This window comes from Lissotriton helveticus, chromosome 3_1, assembly GCF_964261635.1.
Source record: "Lissotriton helveticus chromosome 3_1, aLisHel1.1, whole genome shotgun sequence".
NCBI lineage: Eukaryota > Metazoa > Chordata > Amphibia > Caudata > Salamandridae > Lissotriton > Lissotriton helveticus.
The window spans coordinates 1,255,754,184-1,255,776,752 of record NC_136061.1 but is presented as its reverse complement, the minus strand read 5'-3'; positions in this window follow the sequence as shown (position 1 = coordinate 1,255,776,752).

Genomic DNA, 22,569 nt, shown 5'->3' with positions numbered 1-22,569 from the left:
TTGCAAAGCAGCTACAATTTCCTTATTGCATCATTTGTCTAATTTAAATCATAAGGTGTCACCTTCAAAAATGCAATACTGTTGCCAAGAAGTGACCTACCTAGGTCATCTCTTGTCAAAAGAGGGAAGAAGGTTGACCCCAGAGAGAATAAAAGCAATTACGCAGATGAATGTTCCTAGCACACAGAGAGAAGTGCGTGCGTTTTTGGGTATTACTTCATACTGTAGGCAATGGATTCCAAATTTTTCCCTCCTGGCAAAGCCGTTGGTGGCTTTGACGGGGAAAGGTGTTCCAAATCCAGTACCATGGTCTGACGAATGTCAGCAGAGCTTTTCTGAGTTACGAAATGCACTATGTTCAGCTCCTGTGTTGGGTACTCCTGACTACAGTAAGCCATTTACACTCTATGTCCACGAGAGAGAAGGTTGCGCATTAAGTGTTCTGACACAGCAATTTGGTGATAAACAACGCCCTTGTGCGTATTTTTCATCAACGTTAGATCCGGTAGCCAGAGCATTGCCTAGTTGTTTGAGAGCTACAGCGGCAGCTGCAGCGTCCATTCGACAATCTGCTGGGTTGGTTATGAACAACATGCTGGTGGTCATGGTACCTCATGCTGTGGACACACTCATGAACCGAACAAAGACACAACACCTTACCAGTGCTAGATAATCAGGCTATGAGCTGACACTACTTGCAAGTCATATTCAGATCAAAAGATGCAATGTATTGAATCCAGCAACATTGTTGCCGACGAGTCAAGAGTCGAGTGATTCCGAACCACATGATTGTTGTTTCAGAACAGAGGAAGAGACAAAAGGACGAATTGATTTAAAAGACACTCCGTTGTCAGATCCAGATGGCACGTTGTATGTTGATGGGTCGGTTTTTAAATTGGAGAATGGTGATGTGACAGCTGCCTATGCAGTAACAACTTTGAATACAATTGTGGAGACTGCAAGAGTGAGTCAGAATTCTGCCCAAGCTGCAGAATTGATTGCGTTGACTAGAGCGTGTGTTTTAGCTAAGGGAAAGAGAGTGAATGTGTTCACAGATAGTCAGTACGCATTTGGCGTAGCCCATAGTTTTGGACGATTGTGGAAGGAAAGAGGTTTTATTACGTCACATGGGACTAAAATACAGCATGGTCAACTAATTAATGACCTGCTGGAATCTCTAACCTTACCAATGGAAGTTGCGATTGTGAAGTGCAGTGCTCATCGAGCAATCACGGATGATGTCGGTCGAGGAAATGCCTTTGCTGATGAGACAGCGAAACAGACAGCTAGGAATTTGATGAGTAGAATGTATGTTGCAACGTCTGCAAAGTGGGTTACTGATTCAGGAATGTGTGAAGACACAATGGAAAGTGTGAGGATGATTCAAGAAGAAGCAACTGAAGAGGAAAGGCTTGCATGGAAAGAGAATACGGGTAAGTTGGACTCGAATGGATGTTGGATTGATTTGACGGAACAGCAGCGTTGGATGTTGCCTGATGCGTATGTGCTTGCGGTAGTAACAATGGCGCATGGAACAGCGCACATCAGTTCGAAAGGGATTTGTAAGATGTTGGCCCCAGTTTGGAAGAATGATGGAATTAGTAAGTGTGCAGAGCGAGTGGTGAGAAACTGCATGATATGCCTGATGCATAATCCTGGCAAGGGAACCCCAACACCTGCTGGTCATTTCGCTCCACCTTCCTGTCCCTTTGAAGTGATTCAGTTAGACTTCATTCACATGGACCGATGTAATAATCTCAAATACGTCTTAGTGGTAGTCTGTGCCTTTTCAAGATGGATTGAAGCTTATCCACTTAAAGACAATACTGCTTTGTCGACTGCCAAAATTCTCCTCAAAGAGTATTTCCCTAGGTTTGGCATGCCACGGATTGTATGGTCAGATAACGGAAGTGAGTTCGTAGGGAAAGTCATGCAGAATGTGTGTGCAGGCTTAGGCATAAAGCAAAAGTTCCACAGTGCAAATCATCCCCAGTCAGCAGGTTTAGTTGAAGGCTACAATGGCACCCTCAAACTGAAGCTGGCTAAGGTACAAGCCTCCACGGGCTTGTCCTGGCCAGACGCCTTACCTTTGGCCCTGCTATCCACGAGAGCGACTGTGCATTCTCGAGTAGGGCTTAGCCCTTATGAGATTGTGTTCGGTCGACCCGCAAATGTTTGGGGAGTACCGAGACCGAGGGAGTTTAAGCAGCTGGAATACCCGCTGTTAATCGATTATCTTTTTGACTTGACTGCTAAATTGAGTCTTATTCATCAACAGGTTTTCGATGCATTGCCAAAACCTCCGGAAAGTCCAGGCCATCAGCTAAAACCTGGAGACTTCGTCGTTGTGAAGAATTTTGGACGAACCAGAAATCTTCAACCAAAATTCATTGGACCATATCAGGTGCTTTTGGCGACAAGAACTGCTGTACGAGTGGCCGGTAGAAAAAATTGGATCCACGCGACACACACCAAGCGTGTGCCCTTACCACTCCCGTATGATAATTGGGTGAGGAAAGGGGTTGGGGCCTCCGAAGTTGAACCGATTCCAAAATACATACCGTTCAGCGATGCAGAACTGATCACTGATTCACCGAACTCTGACCCCCCTTCTGAAACTACTCTCTTGAACTCTGGAAATTTGTCCTCTGCCCCAACAGAACATTCACCATCTGCGAATTTGAACATTGCCGCCCCTGCGGAAGATAAACTGTTTCCGGATCAAACAACTACAGGAAAATTGAGATATAACCTACGTTCTCACACAAAGGACAAATAAAGCAGGAAACTGCCTATTTTACATATTTGAATCTCGATACATTACCTCCAGCCAGGAAGTTTGCTAACATGCATGTTATGTTGTTTTGAATTACCTTGCCGTCTGGGTAGCCGTAGGGTCGTGGCTGTGTGCCTAATTGAATCTGCGGGGGCCAGACACAAGGTCGGCCTTTCTGTTAGTTCTGGGAACTCCCAGGGCTGATAGAGGCATTTTCAACTACGTACACATCATCAGTGGTCGTGAGCGGTTGTAGAAGATGGAGCTTCCTGGGCTGCACCGAGAGAATGTAATTTATGTCCGCAGAAATAGACTTTACAAGATCCTTCATAACAAATGTTTCTTGATGCAATGTGCAATTACGTTTTTGATCGTTTTAATAACGTTGGTGGGTGGAATCGTCTTTGGTGTACATTTAATTTTTACACCGGTAGCAACCACAGTGCCTCCCTTTGATCCTATGCCTCCTACTATTTCTTCTTACCATTCCTTTCAGCCGTTTCCTGAACACGAACAAGCTCAACGCTCTGAATTTATAAACAACACTTTTGTACAGCTCTTGCACCAACACCAACTGGTAGTTAACACAACAGACTGCTGGGTATGTGGTTTGATACCCCACACTATGGATAAAGGCATTCCCTACCTGGTCTTGCCTTTCAGCTATAATGGATCATGTTGGGCCTTCCAAACCATATTCGTCTATGCTCTCGAAACCTATCCCCCGCGCCCTCCTCGCTCCACTAGGTATACATCTGTTAATAAAGCCTTGATAAAGGGAGTAACTGACATGGTTAGAGACGTTAATAACTCACCACCTATCCCTAGAGATGAACTACGAGTTTATTTGAGTTGGAATTCTACGGAGTATAGCATTAGTTTGGGTGAAAACAAGCGTAAGAGCTCCACTCCAATTTGGGTCGTACCTCACCGAGGTCAAGTCTGTTTGCAAGGAAATGGGAAAAATCCGAGAGCTCAGCTAGGGAAGAGTGAGTGTGTTGAGACCTACGTGTATCCGTCTAACTCTTCCCCTGCCTTTCTGACTGCTAGGGGTACCTACTTCATCTGTCAGGATAGAGCATATACATGGCTGCCTGCTGACTTTTCAGGTTCATGTTATATTGCTCGACTATTGCCTCCGACATACACTGCCTCTCCAGATTATCACAAGACTAGAGTAGCAAGAGGCGTTTTCAGCAAGGAAGATACCGCTGGTCAGGAAGCTGGAGACTTCTTCAAAGGTTTCATTCCGTTCTGGGGGCCTATGGCCAATAGTAGAAATCTACGCCAGCTAACACGGGTAGTTGAATCTACTATCACAGAAACTGCTGGTGCCCGTAGTAATTTAACAGCTGAGCTTCAGGCGGATCGTCTCATGACGTTGCAGAATCGTATGGTTCTAGACGTAATACTTGCAGATCGAGGTGGGGTATGTAGAATGATCCAATCGAGCTGCTGTGTTTTTATACCCAATAATGCTCCGACAGTATACGAAGCGATCTCTAAGCTACACAAAATTTCCGACTCTATTCACATAGACAAAGGAAACTGGTCCTTAGTGGAGTGGTTTTGGACTCTGCTGTCAGCGTGGGGATGGAAGGTTCTGATGGTCGTAGGTGTTATTCTAGTGTTCCTGTTCTCGTGCTGCCTTATTATCCAATGTGGTCCTGCTTTGTGTAGCCTCTGTGCCGCAACCTGTTTCAGAAAATCACCTGTATTTGGAGACAAGGTACGAGAAAGAATGATGACACAGCAGCATATCACTGACCTGATGAACATCGAGATAGACTCGGAGACAGACTGAGTAATTGCCTATGTAAGGGCAAAAGGAGGGTCTGAGGTTCCGCGACGATTTGAACCCGTGTTTTCAACATTGTCGTAAACTCATAATTTTGGTACCGTTGAACCGCAAATGATCCATTTAGTATATCCTGGTGTTTTCACTACGTTACGAGTAAGAGCACTCCTGTTATAAACACATTTCCGATACAGCGAGGGCATCCATTTTAGATCATGGCATCCATCTTGTCTTCTTGCCCTCACATAGCCAATGAACACACAGTGACCTCTGATTACTTGATTTCAGTTAATGACACGTAGGCTTTAGCCGGCGATTCACCTTGCTAGTGACACGTGCACCTTGGGTCAGTAACGCTGTGGCCGCATGATTCGGCAAATAACTGCCTCCCCAGCCTGAGGCCAGTCCTGCTATACTGGTTTCCGTGTTCGTTGGCCTGATCATGATAAAGCGACCGAAGCTGGTAGCCTTGCCTATTTACGACCCACAAACATCTCTTATCCTACTTTGCTATCTTCTGCACCTGGCTCGGCTCTTTTCCTTCTGGGCCTTTATTAGGGGGAGGTAACGAAATTTACAATGAGGCGGTCCGGCTCGTGAATGAAAAGTTGACGTGGGATTGTGATGGAACAGTGGGAACCCCTCGTTCGTAATATTTTGACATCAGATACTGTGGACGATTCTTGTGTAACGCCAAATATTTATTGTTTAAGACACAAAGGTTTAGAAACGTACTAGCATGTAAAGAATTTGCCCCAAGCTGAAAATATAGTATTTAAGGAGCAACTCACTTTGTACAAATTGAACAGTCTCCTAGACTCTGCCCGTGTGTAGATTCTGTGATTTCTGTGTCCCTGCAGTAATAAACCTTTGGTCTTTGACGCCACCACCGAGAAGCCCGTGTTTCTGTTTATGTGTGCACCGAGACAGGTAGAACTCAGGGGTCTTCGGGTGTTGTCCCTGACACCTCTGGACGGTACCGAAAAGTCCAGAACTCCATCTTGTTGAACCCTATTTTTGCTGGCTATCGAATTTGCACTTCACCCATGCTATCTGGTGGTAAAGTGTTTGTGCTCCTCCTTTCAATATGGTACAATAGGTATATTCCAAATTGCCATATTTAACTTACCTACACGCCCCTAGTATTAGGTGCCAAGGTGTATCCAGGGCCTGTAAGTTAAATGTCACAAATGGTGACTGCAGCACTGATTATGTCATCCACCACAGTGACAATGTCAACATGACCGCAGGCCTGCAACCAATAGTCTGGCTGTGCAGGTTTTAACTTTAAAACCAGCCTGCCAAAATAACCCCCTTTAACAGGCCTAAATCTTCCTTTTAAATATTTATAAGTTACCCCTAAGTAGGTCTTATTTCCCATAAGACACAATGCATAGTATTTAAAAGTAGGAAATGTAAAAGTTAAGCATGTCCTTACAATAAAAAAACCTAAACGCTATTTTGACTGTAGCAGGGTTAGCTGTTCCATAGGAAAGTATTGGGAAACAATAGTATATTTAATACATTTTATCTCTGCCTTGGAAACACCTACAAACTACATTGTTTGGCTTTTTGAAGTATTTGTTACGCGCTCATTTCACTGGTGAAGTCAGATTTGTAATCACTATTTTGGAGAGATCACTTTTAAAATGATACAAATGCCCTGCTTGAAATCCCTGGAAGCTAAATCTTCATTTTTTTCCACCACTTCTGCCAACCAGTAATTAGCATTTCAACAAGCATGAATAAGTTGTGGACTTGCTCCCACAACAGGGACAAAAGGCATTTAGTGTGACAAGGTGTGGGTGTGCCCTTGACCGGATCGACTGTGGGCTGGGCCCAAAGAACTCGTTCATTTCCAAGAGGCCTACCCTACTAATCCTAATCCATGTCCTCTGGGGCAGAAATTGTGTCTGGTAGGTTTCACAACTGTCTGAAGCACATTATTGGATAGATGCATCAGAACTATCTTAAACTAAACACGAACAAAACGGAGGTGATGGTGTTTGGAAGCGGACCATCACTCTGGAATCATCTATGCTGGCCAACAGAGGCAGGAAGTCGTCCTGATCCCATTTACAAAGTTAGAAATCTAGGAGTCTTTTTTTTCGATGATCATCTTAACTTCTCAGGCCAGATTAATCTCCTAACCTCCTCGTGCTGCTTCCTACTAAAATCTCCTTGTAAGATTTATCCATTTATCCAACAAGAATTGAAAAATACTGTAATAGCTGCCTTGATTCTTTCAAGAATCGACTATTGCAATGCTCTTTTCCTTGGTATTGACAAATGCCAACTATCTAAACTCCAGTCTTTGCAGAATGCTGCTGCTCATGTGCCGCTAAATATCCCTAAATTCCATCCCATTTCTAATAGCATCAGAGACCTCCACTGACTACCGGTTAAGCAAAGAATTGGATTCAAGGCTCTCTGTCTGATGCATAAAGCACTACATCGGGGAGTGCCTCTGAACCTTCAGAAACTCTTTTCCTGGCATGTCCCATGTCGGGCTTTAAAATCAGCAGGCAGAGGATTGGTTCTGGTTCCTAGAGTTCGAAGGACAAGATGGGGGGTGGAGTCTATCCTACCAGGCTGCGAGTCTTTGGAATACACTGCTGGTTGCAACTAGACTACAACCAAATAGAGGCTTGTTCAGGAAGTTGCTTAAGACCATGCTATTCCCACCAAGGCAACATTAACTACTTCCCTTTCAGGTGGTGCACACGTTACTCCCTTCTTTCAGCACCAAGACGCCTCGGCGTTCGTTATGCTTTATAAATGTTTTACTTTTTACTTTTTAAAAACAGATGTAGATAACATCCAGGTCTGCACCCTTTTTTTGTCCGCCCTATCCGGAACGTCCTCCATCACAGTGGGCCACTTATCTACATCACAGTGTCAGATCCTGCTGGAGTGTACAGACCTGTTTGACAGGTCTACTGATGTTTTCATATGACTTTTGTGATGTACTTCAAAGGAGGGAAACAGAATACCAAAACAATTTGCATGCATCAATTGCCTGGTTGCTGAAAGCTAACCTTTTTTCCATACTTCTGTCTCTGAGTTTGTCGTTGGGTGCAGAGGTTGTCTAATCCTTCCTAGCCTTCAAGGCCCAAGTTTAGTGTGGCACAAGACTGTGGCCATCTTGAAAATACCCAAGAGGATAGAGATAACCCCAGGAACCTTTACCTCAGTAGTTAGGGTGTCCCCAAGGGTCAATCCTACCCACTAGCTCATGTTAGGCATAAGTGTGGATCTTCAAGCAAACTCCAATAGAATATTCCTAGATGTGTGGAAGATCAGAAGAGGACTGAACCCTCTGTCTGCGAGTTGTTAAGGGCCTAGAAGACTAGACCTGCCCTCCCTCTTGTAATCGAGACAAAGAAATAGACTCCAAGGGTCATAAGATTGACCTCCTGCTAAAGCTACAGGGACACAACAAGCTTTATCCTGCAACTGCCTAGATGACTAATGGCAACTGGACATGTACTGCACCTTCCTGTTGACCCATGCCTGCCACTTTGTGAGCCGCTAAGTGCCTCTCAAGAGGTCCTGGGAGGCATTTGAAGTGTACTTCGGTGGTGGATTGAGGCTGAAAGGGCTAAAGTCAGGAGGGAAAATCGTCCACCACGGCGAATCTCATTGGTGTATCTGACCCACCCTCCACGATGGTGATGGTCACATTGAGCCTAGGTCCGGTGTGTGGTGCCCATCGACTACTATAGGCATTTTTTGCTTCTTGGTGCTATTTCTACTTATAACTTTAAAAAATAATATCTCTGGTTTCCCATATTTGATTCTTGTCATTTGGTGTAATTGAAGCAGGTGGTTATGCAGTAGAAAAATTCTTTGTGGTTCATGTCGAACAGCCATGTCTGTGAGCGAAGTTCAAAGGAGTGTGAGCTCCATCTTGGTAGAATTTGGTTTGAGAAAAGCAGTAGACATTAAGATTTGCGTGTGGTTGAGAAATGATCTCAGGTGATCCATGTCATTAGTCAATGACAGTTTGAAGTGCAACCGTGTGTTCCATTAAAATATTGGGGGAGAGAGATATCATGCTTAATAGTATTCACGGGGAGCCTTGTGAATGTTGAATCTGATGAGGCCAGCATGACACCCTGGGGCATATGGACAAGCCCCTATCACAATTGGAACTTCACTTTTTGTGACATTTCTGTGGCGATAGGGTCTTCGTCTTATTTACAAGGCAGCGTTAAGCCACTTAACGTGGCTTAACGCTGCCTTGCAAATAAGGCCCCCTTTCACGTTATACTTTTTTTTTTTAATTCTTTTTATTGTTGCATCAGGAGTATCACAACTACAATAAAACGGGCAGACGGTAGGGCGTCAACATTCCACCCTGGCCGTCAGTCACGCAACTTTTTCTTTTAATTACTGTATGTCATACCCCGCAGTAGAAGACTTTGCTTTTAAACTAGCAATAGAGAGAAAAAAATATAAGAAACTAACAGAATCCTCGAAACAGCAACCCGCCAATCCCCCTCTCCCTCCTCCCCCCTCCTGGTCTCCTCCCTCCCCCGGTGTGGCTCACCCGTCCATCTCGCACACAAGAACGGGCATTAAAGTACTCGTATATTACTTATGGGTCCCCAACGTGCATACCATCCCGCCCAGGGTCCCCTCAACCACATTTTACTAGTCCACAAAGTCTCATTCTAGTCCATGGTATTGTCTCCACTTAGCCCAGACTCTCCTGAATTTTTTGGGGCAGCCCCTTGCTCGATAAGTAACTCTCTCTGCCGCCATGTACAAATCTAACCCTCTCCGCCATTCCTCCATAGCCGGTTTTTCGGGCGCCCCCCAGCGTCGTGCGATATCCCTTTTCGCCACTACTAAGGCCAGTACTAGAAAGATAGTCAAGGGGCGGGGTAGGTCCACTTCTGTGATCATACCCAACAATGCCAATCTAGGGTCTCGTGGTAAGTCCACCTCCAGTACATTCTCCAGTTCCAGGAACACATCCTCCCAGTATTCTTGAATTATTTCACATCCCCAGATTGTATGGAAAAAATCGCCAATGTGTCGACGACATCTAAGGCATGTCGTGTCTGTTATCTTACCCATTTTAAAGAGTCTCACCCTGTCAAAGTAGGATCTGTGGAGTATTTTGAACTGTATGAGGCGGAGTCGTGACTTAATTGCCACCTCACGGGGGTGCATGAGGGCGAGTTCCCAGTCCAGATCCTCCATGTCTCCCACATCCGCCTCCCACCTGTCTCGTAGGGCTTGTAGGTCACCTAGCATATTGTTGGTCAAAGTCTTGTACGTTAGGGATATTGCCCCTCCCTGCATCTGTTCCTGTAGCAATCTACCCTCCATGGTGCATATTCTGGGATATCTGTAAGTGTAGTGTTTTGTGCTCTCCATGCGTGTTTCAGTTGTAAGTATTTGTAATACTGGGTGGTGTGTAGGCCAAATTCTGCTCTGAGCGCTTAAAAGGTTTTCAATGCCCCCCGTGCTATCACGTCTCCTACAGTGGAGATGCCTATGTCATCCCATCTTCTAAAGCCTTTCAGCTTGTTAAGCTCTTCTAGCCACTTACAGCACCACAGTGGTGTCGGGTAATCCTCTTGTCCCAACCCATTCTTTTTGTCGCTCTATGCCACGCCGTTAACGTAATCCTGGTGGCGGGAAGGAACTGCTGACCTACCGTCTCCCCATAGAGGTAGTGTATTATAGACTTGCGTGACCATTTAGATCTCTCTAGTGCATAGGTGGGGTGATCGGATGCCGCATGCAGCCACTCGTTAATTGGGGCGAGGTGTTCCGCCCAGTAGTATGCCTCCAGGTTGGGAAGCGAGATTCCCCCGCTATATTGGTGTCGCTGTAATGTGGAGAGGGCTACACAAGGCTGTTTCCCCAGCCACAGGAAGGTGCGCAGGTCCGCATGTATTTTATTCAAAGTCGCAGACGGCAGGGGATAATACTCGTTCTGGAGTGCATAGAGAAACTTGGGCAATAGGACCATTTTATACAGTGCGGCGCGACCCAACAGGGTGAGTGGGAGCTGCCTCCACCTGTCCATCTCTGTCGTTGCTTCTACCATTATTCGGGCTATATTCGCAGTGAAGGAGCGTTCCTTGTCTAGAGTTATATAGATGCCACGGTATTGGAAGCCGTCTTTAGTGTGGATAAGCAGCTCTGGTAGGCACTCCCTCCGCTCCTTGCCTTGTGGGTCGTAAAGGACCGATTTGTGCCAATTGATCGTGTGTCCCGCCCTCGCCTCGAACTCGCCTAGCTCTCCGAATAGCGCTGGGATTGTCCTGTCCGGATCTGTCACGAACAATAGTACGTCATCGGCATACAAAGATATCTTTTCCTGCGTTTCGTCTGAGATGCCCCACCTGAAGCCTCTGATATCCTGATTCTGCCTAATCCGCACGGCTAAGATTTCAATCGTAAGGGTAAACAGGAGGGGGGACAATGGGCAGCCCTGGCGCGTACCTCTACCAATGGGGAATTCACGGGACAACCTTCCATTGACCCGCACTCGCGTTCTCGGGTCAGAGTACAGGAGCCGAACCCATTGCAGGTATTTGGGCCCAATCCCAAATCGTCGGAGGGTCTCCATCAGGAAAGGCCAGTGGACTGCGTCGAACGCCCTTTCACGTTATACTTAGCGTGGAAGGGGAGGGCAGTGGGTGTTGTGGTGGGCGTTCCACCGCAACTCCCATTGATTTTGACGCTGCCCCCTATTTACAAGGGCAGCATAAATAGGAGGCAGCGCCACAATTAAAACCTGGTCTTAACTTGGCGTAACGAGGAGAAATGCATTATTGCTCCTTGATTTAGCTTTTTTCATGTGTGCTGCCTTGCGCAGCACACATGGAAAAAGCAAAACGCCTTGAATTGTTTATGTGTAGGAAGGTGTACCTCCCTGCACATAAACAATCCGTTAAAAAAATTACATTTTGTAACTTCCATGTATGCTGCATTAAGCAGCACACATAGAAGTGACAAACTGGCATTTCAGGATTGTTTTTGTGCAGGAAGGGACATCCTCCTACACATAAATAATCCTCCCCTGCATGCAGGCACCTGGCACTACACTGCTAAGTGTAGCGCCAGCACAGGGGGAAACAAACGCAATGCTGCATCATCTCCTTGAAAATATGGTGCAGCCTTGCGTTTTCTGATTTGGTGGAGTGAGGAGTTAAGCCATGGCGGCTAACACCTCACTCCCCCATTTCTTTGTAAATGTCCCCCCCTGTTGGATGCTCAATGTGATTGTTAGTTAGGAGGACATGGTTGTCAGTCAGGAAGAAGAGGGGTGAGCCAAGCCTGGAATGTGTCAGACATGCCTATGCCATTGCAGAGGGTCACAGGTTGGACCTTATGGTAAACCAAGTCGAAAGGCAGTTGAGATGTTTAAGAGACCACACCATAAGGAAAAACACACCTGAGGGATATTTGGTATTTTTGCACATCGATTGATTGTAACCTTCTCTGTAATTTAGAATGCTTTTGTTCTATTCAGCTTCATTGCAAACTGTTTTTTCATAGGAACTTGCAAAATCTTCTACTTCAATATTAATGACTTCGGAGGCATTTTGCACTCTCTACTAATCACTGCAAATGAGGAGATTAAGGCCTGCAAGGCACAGCAGACCTTCATACCTGTGTTCGCATTCCCTGGGTGCGAAGATTTGCAAAACAGACGGTATCCATTAAAGGAACACATGATGGTTTATTTACAACCAAAGAAAGCTACTGTCAGCTCCCAGTGAGGCCACCGTCCACCAATACGTACCAGTTACCAACTCTAATCAGGAGTTAAAATAACGTTCCGATTTGCGCTGTAACTTTTGCACATCACAAGATTGCTTGTTATAGTCACAAAGCCTGCGATGTCTGCAAATCTCAGGTTTTAGAACATCAAAACAATTGTGTATGCCAGGTCGTAAGTGCTTTAACGATGGGTGTCCACAGCAGACTTACTCTAGGGTGGCTAGCTCTAAGCCCATTGCTGGAGCATTTTTACCACATTCCACCTTCAAAACCCATTGCCAACATTCCTAGCTTTCTGACATCACTCACGCAGGCAACTCAAAACCAAGGAACAACAAGGCATATTATCAAGAACGGCATTAAAATTATCGCCGGTTTAGCTGCAGAAAACTGCAGCTAAAGCGGTGATAGTGGGCTTGATAATATGCCCTGGAGAATTCCAATAGAAGCCAATGTTCACACCAGAACATGGACTTCTATTGGAATTCTCAAGGGCATATTATCAAGCCCATTATTGCCGCTTTAGCGGCATTTTTCTGCCGCTAAACCAGCCATAATTTTTAACACCGTTCTTAATAATATGCCCCTACATACGCCCACCTTGAGCACTGGTTTGTGATCAATAATTGCTTCCTTATAGCTTAAATGATCAACGCAGCCTGATATTAATGAAACACAGATTTGCACCTCCAGATACTCAAGCTGTAGGTTATCATTGCATTGAAGAAACTATTGGTCATGGTGACCAAAGAGTGCCATTAGGCTTTTGCTGAAATAATTAAAAGGTTTGACTGTGGTGCAAACCATTATATATCATCTTAAAACGTTGTTTACTTCTGATTTCAAAAGGATTTTCCTAGGTTAAGAGATGTGTCCACTCTCAGGGAAACAGAGTATAAAGTTGTGTACATTCACCTTAAATTTAAAGGAATAAGGCCAGAAATGTGTGAGTGTATGCTCCTGTATATATATGTGTGTTTAACGCACTAATGTTTGCCTAACCTATGACCCTTGTAAATTTAAGCCTAAATTAGACTTCTACCCAATAATTTTCAAATGGGGTGAAGACCTGCAGGTGTAACATAGGGCCTGATTTAGATCTTGGCGGACGGGTTACTCCATCACAGTGGTGACAGGAAATAGCCTTAACCACGCAGCCTAAAATACGCATGGCCAAGCAACGCAGGCGGAACCACACACGTCTAAACCATGCATATGCCTTTACCACGCATATGCGTGGTTTAGATGTTAGTAGTTGTTAGCGATCTAGACTCAAAGCAAATGGACAGAGGGTCACACGTTTTGCACACTGGGCAGAGGTTCGGTGGTGACTTCCTGCCCGGACGAGCAACGGCTTGGTGAGTATGTTTTTTTTTTATTTGGGAGTGTTGGGGTCAGAGAACTTTTTTGGGTATTAGGGCTCAGGGCAGGTGGTCAGGGTACCTTATAGGGCAGGGAGGCCGGTTTTAGGGCTCAGGGTGGGGGGCTGGGTAGTTTACTGGGTAGTGTTTTAGGGCTACAGGTGGGAGACAGGATACTTTTTTACTGCTGGGGACATGGTTTTAGGGCTCAAGTTAGGGGGCTGGGGTTGTACTTTAGGTCTGGGGTCAAGGTTTTAGGGCCCACGCAGAAGGGGATCGGGTCAAGTTCAAGGCTGGGGGGGGCGATTTTAGGTCTCGGACTGGGGTGGTTTTAAGGTCTGGGTCAACGTTTTCGCGCTCAGGACGGGGGGTCACAGCTGATTGCAAGGCTGGGGGGCAGGTTTTTGGGCTTAGGGCCCTGGAGGGCTAGGGTGTTTTTTCAGGACTGGGGCAGGGTTTGTTTATAGGGCTGGGTTCAGCTTTTATGGCTGGGGTCGGGGTCATACTTAGGGCAGGTGGCTGGGTTTTACGACTCAAGGCAGGGGCTAGGGAAAAACCTTAACCACTCATATGCCTTTATTAATTATGCTATTACAACAAAATTCATTGTAAAGGCATGGTGGTAAAGGCATGCGTGGTTAAGATGGATCTGTTGTTAAGACCACGTTATTCAGGCATGCGTGGTTGTCAGCGGCGGGTGCCATTAAAAAAGGGTGGTGGGGTGGGTGGGGTGCGCAGGAGGCATCGTGTGGGGAAATAAAGATTAAAAAAAAACAATAAACTTACCTTTTGCTGCCACAGCCAGCCGCCTCCAGCATTTCATTGTGTTCCCCGTCTCGCCTCTTCCTGGGTTCCAGCAGCCCCTGGGAGCTAGACTCCCATCCAATCCCTGTGCTGCACAGCAGCACGGGTATTGGTCAGAGCAGGCAGGGAAGACACGCTGCTCAGACCAGGGAGTCTGTGGGTTGTCTCAAGCCTGGCTGCTGAAAGCAGCTGGGCTGGAGAAGCCCTAAGAGTGCATCTGTGTTTTGGTCGGCCTGAGACGGCTGCCCAAAACACATATGCGCACTTACGGAGTGCTTCCTCCTCCTTCCTCCTCCCATGCCTAAGCCCGCCGTACCCAATACTGCTGTGTCTAGAGATTTACAGCACTAACCTGCACCAACTTTGGTGAACCACTACAGCTAAAATTCAAGTAAGAAATCACTGTGAACTGCATTTATCATAATGCTAAGGGGCGAACTGGGCTGGGAGGTGAGGCAGTGTGCTCCCATCCCCCTTCTGTTTGAAAAGGCTCCCTTAGGCCACTGATTTGACGAGCTCTTGGAGATGCAACTGTGCGCCAGAAAGAGGTACTGTGACCTGAGGAACTTTGGCAGCCTTTCCAGCAACCCCAGAAGGAATTTTGATTTTTTATCTCTACTGATGAAGGATAAAGTGCAGACACACATGTGTCTAGAGATTTACAGCACTAACCAGCACCATCTTTGGTGAACCACTACAGCTAAAATGTAAGTAAGAAATCACTGTGAACTGCATTTACCACAATGCTAAGGGGCCAACTGTGCTGGGAGGTGAGGCAGTGTGCTCCCATCCCCCTTCTGTTTGAAAAGGCTCCCTTGAGCCCCTGAGCTGACGAGCTCTTGGAGATGCACCTGTGCGCCAGAGAGAGGTACTGAGACCTGAGACTCTGTGGCAGACTTTCTAGCAACCCCAGAAGTAATTTTCATTTTTTATCTCTACTGATGAAGTATAAAATCCAGAAACACATGTGTCTAGAGATTTACAGCACTAACCTGCACCAACTTTGGTGAACCACTACAGCTAAAATTCAAGTAAGAAATCACTGTGACCTGCATTTACCACAATGCTAAGGGGCGAACTGTGCTGGGAGGTGAGACAGTGTGCTTCCATCCCCCTTCTGTTTGAAAAGGCTCCCTTGAGCCCCTGAGCTGACAAGCTCTTGGAGATGCACCTGTGCGCCAGAAAGAGGTACTGAGACCTGAGACTGTGGCGGCATTTCCAGCAACCCCAGAAGGAATTTTAATTTTTTATCTCTACTGATGAAGGATAAAGTGCAGACACACATGTGTCTAGAGATTTACAGCACTAACCTGCACCAACTTTGGTGCACCACTACAGCTAAAATTCAAGTAAGAAATCACTGTGAACTGCATTTACCACAATGCTAAGGGGCGAACTGTGCTGGGAGGTGAGACAGTGTGCTTCCATCCCCCTTCTGTTTGAAAAGGCTCCCTTGAGCCCCATAGCTGACGAGCTCTTGGAGATGCACCTGTGCGCCAGAGGGAGGTACTGAGACCTGAGAGACTGTGGCAGACTTTCCAGCAACCCCAGAGGAATTTTCGTTTTTTATCTCTACTGATGAAGGCTAAAATCCAGAAACACATGTGTCTAGAGATTTACAGCACTAACCAGCACCATCTTTGGTGAACCACTACAGCTAAAATGTAAGTAAGAAATCACTGTGAACTGCATTTACCACAATGCTAAGGGGCCAACTGTGCTGGGAGGTGAGGCAGTGTGCTCCCATCCCCCTTCTGTTTGAAAAGGCTCCCTTGAGCCCCTGAGCTGACGAGCTCTTGGAGATGCACCTGTGCGCCAGAGAGAGGTACTGAGACCTGAGACTCTGTGGCAGACTTTCTAGCAACCCCAGAAGTAATTTTCATTTTTTATCTCTACTGATGAAGTAGAAAATCCAGAAACACATGTGTCTAGAGATTTACAGCACTAACCTGCACCAACTTTGGTGAACCACTACAGCTAAAATTCAAGTAAGAAATCACTGTGACCTGCATTTACCACAATGCTAAGGGGCGAACTGTGCTGGGAGGTGAGACAGTGTGCTTCCATCCCCCTTCTGTTTGAAAAGGCTCCCTTGAGCCCCTGAGCTGACAAACTCTTGGAGATGCACCTGTGCGCCAGAAAGAGGTACTGAGACCTGAGAGACTGTGGCAGCATTTCCAGCAACCCCGGAAGGAATTTAAATTTTTTATCTCTACTGATGAAGGATAAAGTGCAGACGCACGTGTCTAGAGATTTACAGCACTAACCTGCACCAACTTTGGTGCACCACTACAGCTAAAATTCAAGTAAGAAATCACTGTGACCTGCATTTACCACAATGCTAAGGGGCGAACTGTGCTGGGAGGTGAGACAGTGTGCTTCCATCCCCCTTCTGTTTGAAAAGGCTCCCTTGAGCCCCTGAGCTGACGAGCTCTTGGAGATGCACCTGTGCACCAGAGGGAGGTACTGAGACCTGAGAGACTGTGGCAGACTTTCCAGCAACCCCAGAAGGAATTTTCGTTTTTTATCTCTACTGATGAAGGATAAAGTTCAGACACACATGTGTCTAGAGATTTAAAGCACTAACCTGCACCACCTTTGGTGCACCACTACAGCTAAAATTCAAGTAAGAAATCACTGTGAACTGCATTTACCACAATGCTAAGGGGCGAACTGTGCTGGGAGGTGAGACAGTGTGGTTCCATTCCCCTTCTGTTTGAAAAGGTGCCCTTGAGCCACTGAGCTGACGAGCTCTTGGAGATGCACCTGTGCGCCAGAGAGAGGTACTGAGACCTGAGAGACTGTGGCAGCCTTTCCAGCAACCCCAGAAGGAACTTTCGTTTTTTATCTCTACTGATGAAAGATAAAATCCAGAAACACATGTGTCTAGAGATTTACAGCACTAACCTGCACCGACTTTGGTGAACCACTACAGCTAAAATTCAAGTAAGAAATCACTGTGAACTGCATTAATCACAATGCTAAGGGGCGAACTGTGCTGGGAGGTGAGGCAGTGTGCTCCCATCCCCCTTATGCCAAGAAGACGGATTTACCAGACAATGGGAGCAGTCCCTGAAAAGACAAGGAGAAAACGAGACAATTCACCCCACCCCCCAAAGCCCTTTCACAGTCTATAGGTGGTTGTGTTATAGGCAGAGTGCCAGTGGCCTAAAAATAGCCCTGCAGCCCCCACGGTGCAGTAGGGCCCGCAAGCTTTAGGGGGGCCCACCGCACTGTGCATAGGCTGCGTTCCCCTGGTGTAGGAGCAACTAACTGGTTTTGGAGTGTAGGGGGCACCCCTCCATGTACTTTGCATGGGGACCCTCTCAAGTTTTGTTGTGCCACTGTGGAGCACCTGCAGCACACTGTGATGCGTCCTGCTTTGGGAAGGTGTGGTACTTCGTACAGGACAGGTACTGTCAGAGGACCTGCTTTAGCGCTGGTGGCGCCTGGTCGACAATGTTTGTTGCTCCTCCCCCATCCATGGTAGAAGTGGTGACCACCTCTGCCATGGATTCCCTCACTTCCACCCATTAACAGTGACCCGAAAGTCTCCATAACCACTCTCTTTCAGATGCATTTAATTAGTTATTTAGAGCCACCCATAACAGTGTAGGGTGTCAGAGCCCTTTGCATCTCACACACATTGCACAGAGACAATCATACGTGTAAAATTCAGCATATAGGACATGTTACATAAACCAGAGGACTACAAGGTGTAGGAGTGACATGTTATCCATACTGGTAGACAGTATAGTTTAAGAGTGCTTGGCCGAAAGAAGCTCAAACTCAGATTTTTAACGGACCACCACAGTAGGAGGTTTTCTTTAATAATAAGAATCAATTTCTACTCAAATGAATCCTTTTTGCATCATTAATCTATGCTCTAATCAGACCCTCCAGGATTTAACGATTTCGCGGTTTGCCGCGAAATAGGAACTTTTGTAAAAAATGCCGCAATTTTTACATAAGTGCCCGCGAAAATGAAGGTGGTGGGGAGTGAGGCCTTATTTGCAGATTATGGCTTGTCAGCACAAATTTACTTCAGCATCCACAATCAAAAGTACTTATTGGAGGAGACTGAAAACCTCTGACAATCTGATCTCTCATCGAACCAAAATCATGTTGCTAGAGAACTGTAAACCAACCACCAGACATATATTTCTCCCTGCAATTCCTAGCGATTTGTTAAACCCAAAGGGCCGGAAATAAACATTTCTCTGTATATTTCGCATGTTCCCATACAGACTACTTTCTGACCTCGACTTCCTTACTGGGCTGAGTAACTAACACACTCCTAATGCCAAACAGCATTTAAGATCAGAATATTATCTAAATCTGGCTCGACTTAGAATTAGTGAAACCCCCTACAGAACAATCAAGACTTAATATGTCTCATTACAGACTGCTACAGGACAAACTGTAGTTACACTCAGTGCTTCATATCTATGTAGGTGGGACCAAGAACACATTATCCCCCACCCAAGTGTTGGGGGTGGCAGATATGGTCTGTATTTGGGCACACATAATGCAGGAGTCCGCTCATTATAAGAGAAAGGCAAAACACCAGAATGACTTGGGAAAACAAGTGTAGTCACTATCCTGAACTTATACGTGTACACCTTCCAGGGAAGAAATTCGTAGCTTACTTTTGCAAATTATGACTTTAATCAATTGCTCACAGCCAAGGCAAAAAAACACTATTCAAACTTTAGCAAGGTGATTTTGAGAAAGGGAAGAAAGTGGGACGTCTATTGGCTATGCAATTGAGATAGCAAGAGATGTAGCTTTTTATTTCACTGATAAAGACTATGCAGGGATTAGTATTTACAGACCCCTTGATGTTCTTAACATGTTTAAAGCCTATTATGAAGCTCAATATACTGCGGTGTGCCAACACACCACTCTAGAGGAAAAGAAGTTTCTGGCCACACTTCATGTACCGAAACTCACCCCAGAACAGACGCGCTCTCTAGATCAGGACACAACAGAAAAGGAGATAGTGAAGGGGGTAGATGACCTATCATACAGAAAAACCTCAGCGGTTGACAGACATACTTTGAAAAAGTATAAAAACAATAAGCCATTATTAGTGCCACTGTTATGTAAACTGTTTAGGGAAATAAGAGAAGGGTCTTACCACCCCCTCTCAACATTAGTCTTGAAAGATTCCACTACACTCGAATACCTCTATTACTGGGGCACTTTCAGGTAGCCATGGTGCCCCAAATCTGTGCCAAATCCAGGCTGATATGTGGGGCATACCTTGTATTTCCACTTCGCGTGACCTTCCCAGTGGCCATGGTTAAGCCGGATCCTCATAGTCACAGGTTCAAATCCCGGTGGGTCCACTCAGCCTTTCATCTTTCTGAGGTCAATAAAATTAAACCACAGAGTTGGGTAACAATAAACATCTTTTATTCAGCATCAAGATGCTCTTGGGTGAACGTTTGCTTTACAAATACTTATGCTATCTTACTGGCGGAATCTCCTCAGCGTTGGATGTTACTCAACAGAGTATCTGCACCCCCCATGGGAGGAGCCACTTTGGTGATAAAACATTAAGGCCGAAATCCACCAAAGTATTTATTCCCACGGCGGATGCTGCAACTTTGGTGGACAACCCTCATGTGCACTGCTGGTTAATCCTTCATAAGGTGAATTTTCAACAGCTGCCTTGTCAGAGGGAGTAAGTCTGCCAGAATGGGGGGTGGGAAATCCACCAACCCGAGTCAAAAGGCGGCTGTTTGTGGTGTAATTAAAAACAAGAGACAGGGTTTTACTGTCATTTCAGTAATCCCATTTCGGCCACATCCAGTAAGGCGAACCTAAGCTTTGCTGCCCGTCTCTCCGTGTACGACAGAATAAACCTTTCTAATTCAGAAGTTGCTTTAATATATATAGTAGGGGTTGTCTCAATGCATGAAGATATATTTTAAATGCAGGCACATTGGACATGGAAGGTGAGGGGGTAATGTGGCCAACTAGAGCATGGGCGTCAATTCATTAAAATGCTAGGGGTAGTGGAAGGGACATCAAAGGAAATTACTTCACATTATGGCCTATTTCAAAGTGGAATACCCGGCTAAATCCGTTTCTATTGTTTTAATGCTGAAAATGAATGATTAAGAGTAAAATAAAGTGCTGCAAAAATTCAGCTAGATTTCCATATTTGTGCTGTTAAATTTGCTAATCCATGACGCTATATCCTGGGGGGGTCTGTCTTAATCTATACTTTGCAGTGTGCATGCAGTTGTTTGATGACAGTTAATAATTAACTGTTCTATATTAGGATTTTAACTTATAAACTGCAAGTAACAAAAAGATATCTCTTAGAAAATCAGTAACCCATTGACCTATTTAGATTATATGCACTTTATGATTTGCATGGTACACATACATTCTTTTCAGCAGCCATATTAATCCTCTGTGCTATTTTATGATCAGTCAAAACCTCAACTAGACATAACTCGATATCTCTCCAGGAAGAACATTAATCACAAGAGTTATCTTGATATTTTTATTGTTGCCTGGAAATTGCTGGAGAAAAGAAACACAGCGGCAGCCGGTGCCTTTAAAACCAAAATAAACTTACAAACACAACGCCCCATGACGTCAGCACCGGGGGGCATATTTACAAGGACAATGCTCCAGTGGTACAATGCCCTCCTCCAGATTTACAATGTGGTGCTAAGCCACTCTGCAATATCGAACTCTTTCACATTGTTTTCTGTGTTAAAGGAGCGTGCAATGGGTGTTGATGTGGGTGTCCCACTGCAATACCCATTGCTTTTTGGCACTGCCCCAGATATACAAGGATCTTTAAATCTGAGGAAGCGTCAAAAACTAGCCCCCCTGAAAAGCAGGCATTGGAGTGGCGCAACGAGGAAAAATACTTTTATTTCTCCTCGTTTTTTGCTCTTTCAAAGTGTGCTGCATTCAGCACACATAGGAAGAGCAAATCACCTTTAATGATTGTTCATGTGCAGGAAGGTGTCCCTTCCTGCACGTAAACATTCATCCCTGCAGGGCAGGCACCCTTCCACTGTGGCGCAAGGGTTTCTGCTCTAGAGCCAGTCATGGGTGCTGACAAGCTAGGGCTGCAGGGTTAACCATCCTAAGGTTGCACTGAGGCCCAGGGGAGTGGGGCTTCCAGTGGCTTTGTAGCACTGGACTGCTGTTGCCAGGCCCAGGAGAGAGGAAGTCCCTCTCCTGGGCCTCGCAATACTGCAGCACTGTAGTCAGACCCATCAGAGGGGCCTAGCGCCTGCCCTGTTCATGCTCTTGTAGGCTGTTATAGACCTGTAAGTTTATTACCAACAGGCACTGACAGGTTTTCTTCATAATAAGGTACCACAAGACTGTGATACAGCGATAGTGAGGTTGAAAAAAAATAACCAATGCCACATTGCTGTAAGCACATTGCAACCAAAATTCCTAGTGCTGTCCCTGTGCCAAACCCATATTAAAAGTATTCTACGAATTCTATGCGGAAAACTATTTTGATCTGAGCTCATTCAGGTTTTAATGGAGTAGATTTAGAGTTCCACCCCACTTGTATTTTATTTTTAAACCTCTAAGTTTATTGCTCTTTGAAATGTGAGTCAACATTACAAAACACAGATATGAAATCGTCTATGCAATAAAATGATTGGAGCAGGAAGGGGAAGTTAAGATTGGCTGGCCTGGCACAAGCAAGCAAAAGTGGAGATCACCGAGCCCTTCTTATGATCCCGTTTTCTGCGCCGGCGCAGAAGGGCTCCTAAAAGCAAAGAGCCAGTTACTGATATGTGTTTTCGAGCCCTGCTGTCTGTCTGCAGCTCATTTATTAACGCGGATATTGTTCGAGCAAACTGACATCTGCGCGTGGGAAACCGGCTCAAGATACGGCCCGAGAGTAGTGTAAGGACTCTAACTACTGTAGTGTCAGGGGACAGCGAGAGGCACTTGGCTGAACTACTGCTTCAGGTTAGGTTAAAAAATGCTAACGTTTTTAACGCCTTGATCTTAATCCTAGGAAAGCAGAAATTATTTTAGAATAATCTCCAGAATGAATGTCATCAGCTTCACATTGCTAACAC